Below are 6,785 nucleotides of genomic sequence, written 5' to 3'. Positions count from 1 at the left end.
AGTAAAAGGGGCGCCAGAAATAAGAAGTACACCCTAGTAATTGCACTATTAAACTTTTGACCAGGTTCAATGCTCAGTGTGGCCTATGCACTGAATCCGTAACAAAATTATACAGCAACACAGAGTCTGCTGCAGATTGAAATTATAATTCTTAATACCGAAATACCGAATATTCTTCTAGCCTTTGGAAGGATTACTTCTGAGCGGCAAAAAGCTAACCACCAAGGTGGTATTAAAAACATACTACACTCCTAGAAATGGAAAAAAGAACACATTGACACCGGTGTGTCAGACCCACCATACTTGATCCGGACACTGCGAGAGGGCTGTACAAGCAATGATCACACGCACGGCACAGCGGACACACCAGGAACCGCGGTGTTGGCCGTCGAATGGCGCTAGCTGCGCAGCATTTGTGCACCGCCGCCGTCAGTGTCAGCCAGTTTGCCGTGGCATACGGAGCTCCATCGCAGTCTTTAACACTGGTAGCATGCCGCGACAGCGTGGACGTGAACCGTATGTGCAGTTGACGGACTTTGAGCGAGGGCGTATAGTGGGCATGCGGGAGGCCGGGTGGACGTACCGCCGAATTGCTCAACACGTGGGGCGTGAGGTCTCCACAGTACATCGATGTTGTCGCCAGTGGTCGGCGGAAGGTGCACGTGCCCGTCGACCTGGGACCGGACCGCAGCGACGCACGGATGCACGCCAAGACCGTAGGATCCTACGCAGTGCCGTAGGGGACCGCACCGCCACTTCCCAGCAAATTAGGGACACTGTTGCTCCTGGGGTATCGGCGAGGACCATTCGCAACCGTCTCCATGAAGCTGGGCTACGGTCCCGCACACCGTTAGGCCGTCTTCCGCTCACGCCCCAACATCGTGCAGCCCGCCTCCAGTGGTGTCGCGACAGGCGTGAATGGAGGGACGAATGGAGACGTGTCGTCTTCAGCGATGAGAGTCGCTTCTGCCTTGGTGCCAATGATGGTCGTATGCGTGTTTGGCGCCGTGCAGGTGAGCGCCACAATCAGGACTGCATACGACCGAGGCACACAGGGCCAACACCCGGCATCATGGTGTGGGGAGCGATCTCCTACACTGGCCGTACACCACTGGTGATCGTCGAGGGGACACTGAATAGTGCACGGTACATCCAAACCGTCATCGAACCCATCGTTCTACCATTCCTAGACCGGCAAGGGAACTTGCTGTTCCAACAGGACAATGCACGTCCGCATGTATCCCGTGCCACCCAACGTGCTCTAGAAGGTGTAAGTCAACTACCCTGGCCAGCAAGATCTCCGGATCTGTCCCCCATTGAGCATGTTTGGGACTGGATGAAGCGTCGTCTCACGCGGTCTGCACGTCCAGCACGAACGCTGGTCCAACTGAGGCGCCAGGTGGAAATGGCATGCCAAGCCGTTCCACAGGACTACAGGACTACATCCAGCATCTCTACGATCGTCTCCATGGGAGAATAGCAGCCTGCATTGCTGCGAAAGGTGGATACACACTGTACTAGTGCCGACATTGTGCATGCTCTGTTGCCTGTGTCTATGTGCCTGTGGTTCTGTCAGTGTGATCATGTGATGTATCTGACCCCAGGAATGTGTCAATAAAGTTTCCCCTTCCTGGGACAATGAATTCACGGTGTTCTTATTTCAATTTCCAGGAGTGTATATAATGCCACATGAAGCAGCAAATGTAGATAACAAGAACCGGCATCTGTTAGAAGGGGGTTCCATGGTCACCATTTATCAGGTTTTTCACCTCTGCTTTGGTTAGTATCTAACAAGAATTCAGTCAAAAATGTGGTGATTTGTTTTGACCTTGCTTGTTAACCATTTGTAACTTTCATGAGTGGCGAATGTTGTATAAAACATACTCATTCCTCTGGTTTCCATGTTAAAATTTGCTTCCTCTGGCAAAATACAGCGGAGATTACACAGTATCATTTCACTACCATGTTGTGCATACACAGTTGCGAGTGAATTTTGATACAGTGGTTTATTAACTTGATTGAGGAAAAGAGGAAAAGTAACGTCAGTAACTTATGAAAAAGCACATCCTTGGTGCAAACTAAACTTTAGTTCAAATGGTTCAAATGGCTCTAAGCACTATGGGACTTCATGTCTGATGTCATCAATCTCCTAAACTTAGAACTACTTAAACCTAACTAACCTAAGGACGTCACACACATCCATGTCCGAGGCAGGAGTCGAACTTGCGACCGTAGCAGCAGCGCGGTTTCGGACTGAAGCGCCTAAGGTTTAGTGTCTTCACTTATGTTGATCCAAAAGCCATGGTATTTCGCGTTTCACCAGTTATTGATGGCACTTAATTACATTATTTCATCGAAAAAGTGTGTAGTTAGTGGAATGACACGGTAGATAATGACGTTTTGCACAATAACTATATGGCAAAATAGTTTCCTCTTTACGCGATGTCATTTGCTAAAATCTCATTTCGGTATCTGAAACCGTTTATGCAATATGAGGAATGTTGCGGATATTTCACGCTAGCTTTATCGCTCGCACGGCGCGATCGCAATTGAGTGTACTACGTCAGATCAGTTTTCTCGAGGTTGGTCGCAGGCAGGTATATCTTCCTGCAGCCTACAGAAAAATTCAACATGTTAGCAGCAACATATTATTTATATACACCAAACGCAAAATCATAGCGACACGTATTTTTCAATGCAAACTTTTCCGCATTTCGCGCAGTGTCTTAACTCCACGTAAATATCACAATAACTAAGACCATTAACTTTTTAAAAAAAAATCTTTATTCTTCAGTATATATATAATACATAACAACCCACCACCTCAAACAATTAGTGGGTCCTAATTGATACAATTCAAGTGTTAATACTAAAGCTTACTCTAGGTTAGTTCTTTTGCTCACACTATGGGCACTACTGTTATGGTTTGATTATGTTGTTCTATTTCTACCTATGCTAATTTACTTCTACCTGCAGCGTTACAGATGTGCCAGCGTTGTACAAATCTACGATGTTGGCCGTGTTCACCGAGCTAATCCCGGTGAACGTGCCCCTGGCACCGGGCTGGCCGCAGTTGTTGATCGCTGCAGTACTATACTAGTGTTGCTATCCTAGCTTATCCTACATCTAACTTGGCATATAAAGCTATAAGTAAACCAAAAATGAATTTTTTACTTAATAATTTCTGTAAAATAATTGAGAGAGAATGGAGGGCGCGCGGTACGATTCTGTCATCGCCGACCGGCCAAAAGCTGGCGAACACTTGTCTACCTTCCGAACAAACAAATGGACTCGCCCAGCACTTTGGACGAAAATAGATCTCTGTGCATCAGCCACCGTATCCTGCACGGACACTATCGTCTGTTGGCTCCTCGTGAAAGTGCATATGTACACAGGGTGAGTCACTAACTATTGCCACCAAGAATAAGTCTTAAAGTATGATAGGAGCTGTAAAGTTTGTTTGACGAAAGTTGCATGGGACAACGGGCGCCATAATATGGCGTAGGTTTTTTGTTGCTAGGTGGGGTCGCTTCACAGATATGAAGGTCAACTCTTTTTTTTTAAATATGGTGCTATTGTTTGGTACTTATTTTCTGATAGCGGCTATCGAGACGAATCCAGTGATATGTAACAGTAAGGTCTTTGAAGGTCAACGTTGTCCTCGATGGTGAGTGTTCATCGGAAGTGAGGGTATCATCTGGAGTGCCCCAGGGAAGTGTGGTAGGTCCGCTGTTGTTTTCTATCTACATAAATGATCTTTTGGGTAGGGTGGACAGCAATGTGCGGCTGTTTGCTGACGATGCGGTGGTGTAAGGGAAGGTGTCGTCGTTGAGTGACTGTAGGAGTATACAAGATGACTTGGACAGGATTTGTGATTAGTGTAAAGAATGGCAACTAACTCTAAATATAGATAAATGTAAATTAATGCAGATGAATAGGAAAAAGAATCCTGTAATGTCTGAATACTCCATTAGTAGTGTAGCGCTTGACACAGTCACGTCGATTAAATATTTGGGCGTAACATTGCAGAGCGATATGAAGTGGGACAAGCATGTAATGGCAGTTGTGGGGAAGGCGGATAGTCGTCTTTGGTTCATTGGTAGTATTTTGGGAAGATGTGGTTGATCTGTAAAGGAGACCACTTATAAAACACTGATACGACCTATTCTTGAGTACTGCTCGAGCGTTTGGGATCCCTATCAGGTCGGATTGAGGGAGCACATAGAAGCAATTCAGAGGCGGGCTGCTAGATTTGTTACTGGTAGGTTAGATCATCACGCGAGTGTTACGGAAATGCTTCAGGAACTCGGGTTGGAGTCTCTAGAGAAAAGGAGGCGTTCTTTTCGCGAATCGCTACTGAGGAAATTTAGAGAACCAGCATTTGAGGCTGACTGCACTACAATTTTACTGCCGCTAACTTACATTTCCCGGAAAGACCACAAAGATAAGATAAGAGAGATTAGGGCTCGTACAGAGGCATATAGACAGTCATTTTTCCCTCGTTCTGTTTGGGATTTCAACAGGGAGAGAAGATGCTAGTTGTGGTACGAGGTACCCTCCGCCACGCATCGTATGGTGGATTGCGGAGTATGTATGTAGATGTAGATGTAGAAGGTCACAAAGATGGCATGAACGTCGATTTACAGAAGGTGTTCGAAGTGATGCCAGAGAGAATTGTCAGGGCTTGTGCTTCGATAATCACATCAGACCTCAATGCGCCGAAACTTGCGAAACAAAAGGCCACAGCTCAGTAGTTCATGTGACCTGTAAGGCGGACTAGTGACGTCACACTGACACCGAATTCCACCACAATTCTGCGCAGCGTCATCGTGGACGCGTCACACGATTGGAAGGTTGTCACCCCTCCTCTTACCCATGTTTCATACCTTTGATGCCTCTGTAATGGAGTTCAGAACTGTGATATCCAGTGTTGGAATCACGTAATTTTCTTATGGGTGGCTGAATAAAGCATTCCAGACAGCACCTCTGGGAATCGACCGGGAAAGGCTTTAAGAATTCTCATAAAGAGCGTCAACGAAACAACCCTCTTCCTTGGAACGTTGGTTATCACACTTCTCGAGGTCGAAAATGACAGTTCCCAGTGAGATTGTAACAACAACGACTCTTTACTATTGTACATATAAGTAATTCTTTTCATCTGATTTTACGATTAACTTGTGTAATTAATGTTCTGATTTCATTTCTTTTTGTTTCATGCCATTTTGTTAAAAAAACTGTAAATAAGTTTCAATGTTAATATTAATGTTTATGTCAAATGTCAAGTAATATTTTAATAGAACGGAAATGTAACAAATGTTGAAAGTGTTGTTGTTGTTGTTGTGGTCTTCAGTCCTGATACTGGTTTGATGCAGCTCTCCATGCTACTCTATCCTGTGCAAGCTTCTTCATCTCCCAGTACCTACTGCAACCTACATCCTTCTGAATCTGCTTAGCGTATTCATCTCTTGGTCTCCCTCTACGATTTTTACCCTCCACGCTGCCCTCCAATGCTAAATTTGTGATCCCTTGATGCCTCAGAACATGTCCTACCAACCGATCCCTTCTTCTAGTCAAGTTGTGCCACAAACTCCTCTTCTCCCCAATCCTATTCAGTACCTCCTCATTAGTTACGTGATCTACCCACCTTATCTTCAGCATTCTTCTGTAGCACCACATTTCGAAAGCTTCTATTCTCTTCTTGTCCAAACTAGTTATCGTCCATGTTTCACTTCCATACATGGCTACACTCCATACAAATACTTTCAGAAACGACTTCCTGGCACTTAAATCTATACTCGATGTTAACAAATTTCTCTTCTTCAGAAACGATTTCCTTGCCATTGCCAGTCTACATTTTATATCCTCTCTACTTCGACCATCATCAGTTATTTTACTCCCTAAATAGCAAAACTCCTTTACTACTTTAAGTGTCTCATTTCCTAATCTAATTCCCTCAGCATCACCAGATTTACTTTGACTACATTCCATTATCCTCGTTTTGCTTTTGTTGTTGTTCATTTTATATCCTCCTTTCAAGACACTGTCCATTCCGTTCAACTGCTCTTCCAAGTCCATTGCTGTCTGTGATAGAATTACAATGTCATCGGCGAACCTCAAAGTTTTTACTTCTTCTCCATGAATTTTAATACCTACTCCGACTTTTTCTTTTGTTTCCTTTACTGCTTGCTCAATATACAGATTGAATAACATCGGGGAGAGGCTACAACACTGTCTCGCTTCTTTCCCAACCACTGCTTCCCTTTCATGCCCCTCGACTCTTATAACTGCCATCTGGTTTCTGTACAAATTGTAAATAGCCTTCCGCTCCCTGTATTTTACCCCTGCCACCTTCAGAATTTGAAAGAGAGTATTCCAGTTAACATTGTCAAAAGCTTTCTCTAAGTCTACAAATGCTAGAAACGTAGGTTTGCCTTTTCTTAATCTAGCTTCTAAGATAAGTCGTAAGGTTAGTATTGCCTCACGTGTTCCAAAATTTCTACGGAATCCAAACTGATCTTCCCCGAGGTCCGCTTCTACCAGTTTTTCCATTCGTCTGTAAAGAATTCGCGTTAGTATTTTGCAACTGTGACTTATTAAAATGATAGTTCCGTAATTTTCACATCTGTCAATACCTGCTTTCTTTGGGATTGGAATTATTATATTCTTCTTGAAGTCTGAGGGCATTTCGCCTGTCTCATACATCTTGCTCACCAGATGGTAGAGTTTTGTCATGACTTGCTCTCCCAAGGCCATCAGTAGTTCTAATGGAATTTTGTCTACTCCCG

The sequence above is a fragment of the Schistocerca nitens genome, chromosome 2 (genome assembly GCF_023898315.1).
Source record: "Schistocerca nitens isolate TAMUIC-IGC-003100 chromosome 2, iqSchNite1.1, whole genome shotgun sequence".
NCBI lineage: Eukaryota > Metazoa > Arthropoda > Insecta > Orthoptera > Acrididae > Schistocerca > Schistocerca nitens.
This window is presented reverse-complemented; position numbering follows the sequence as displayed.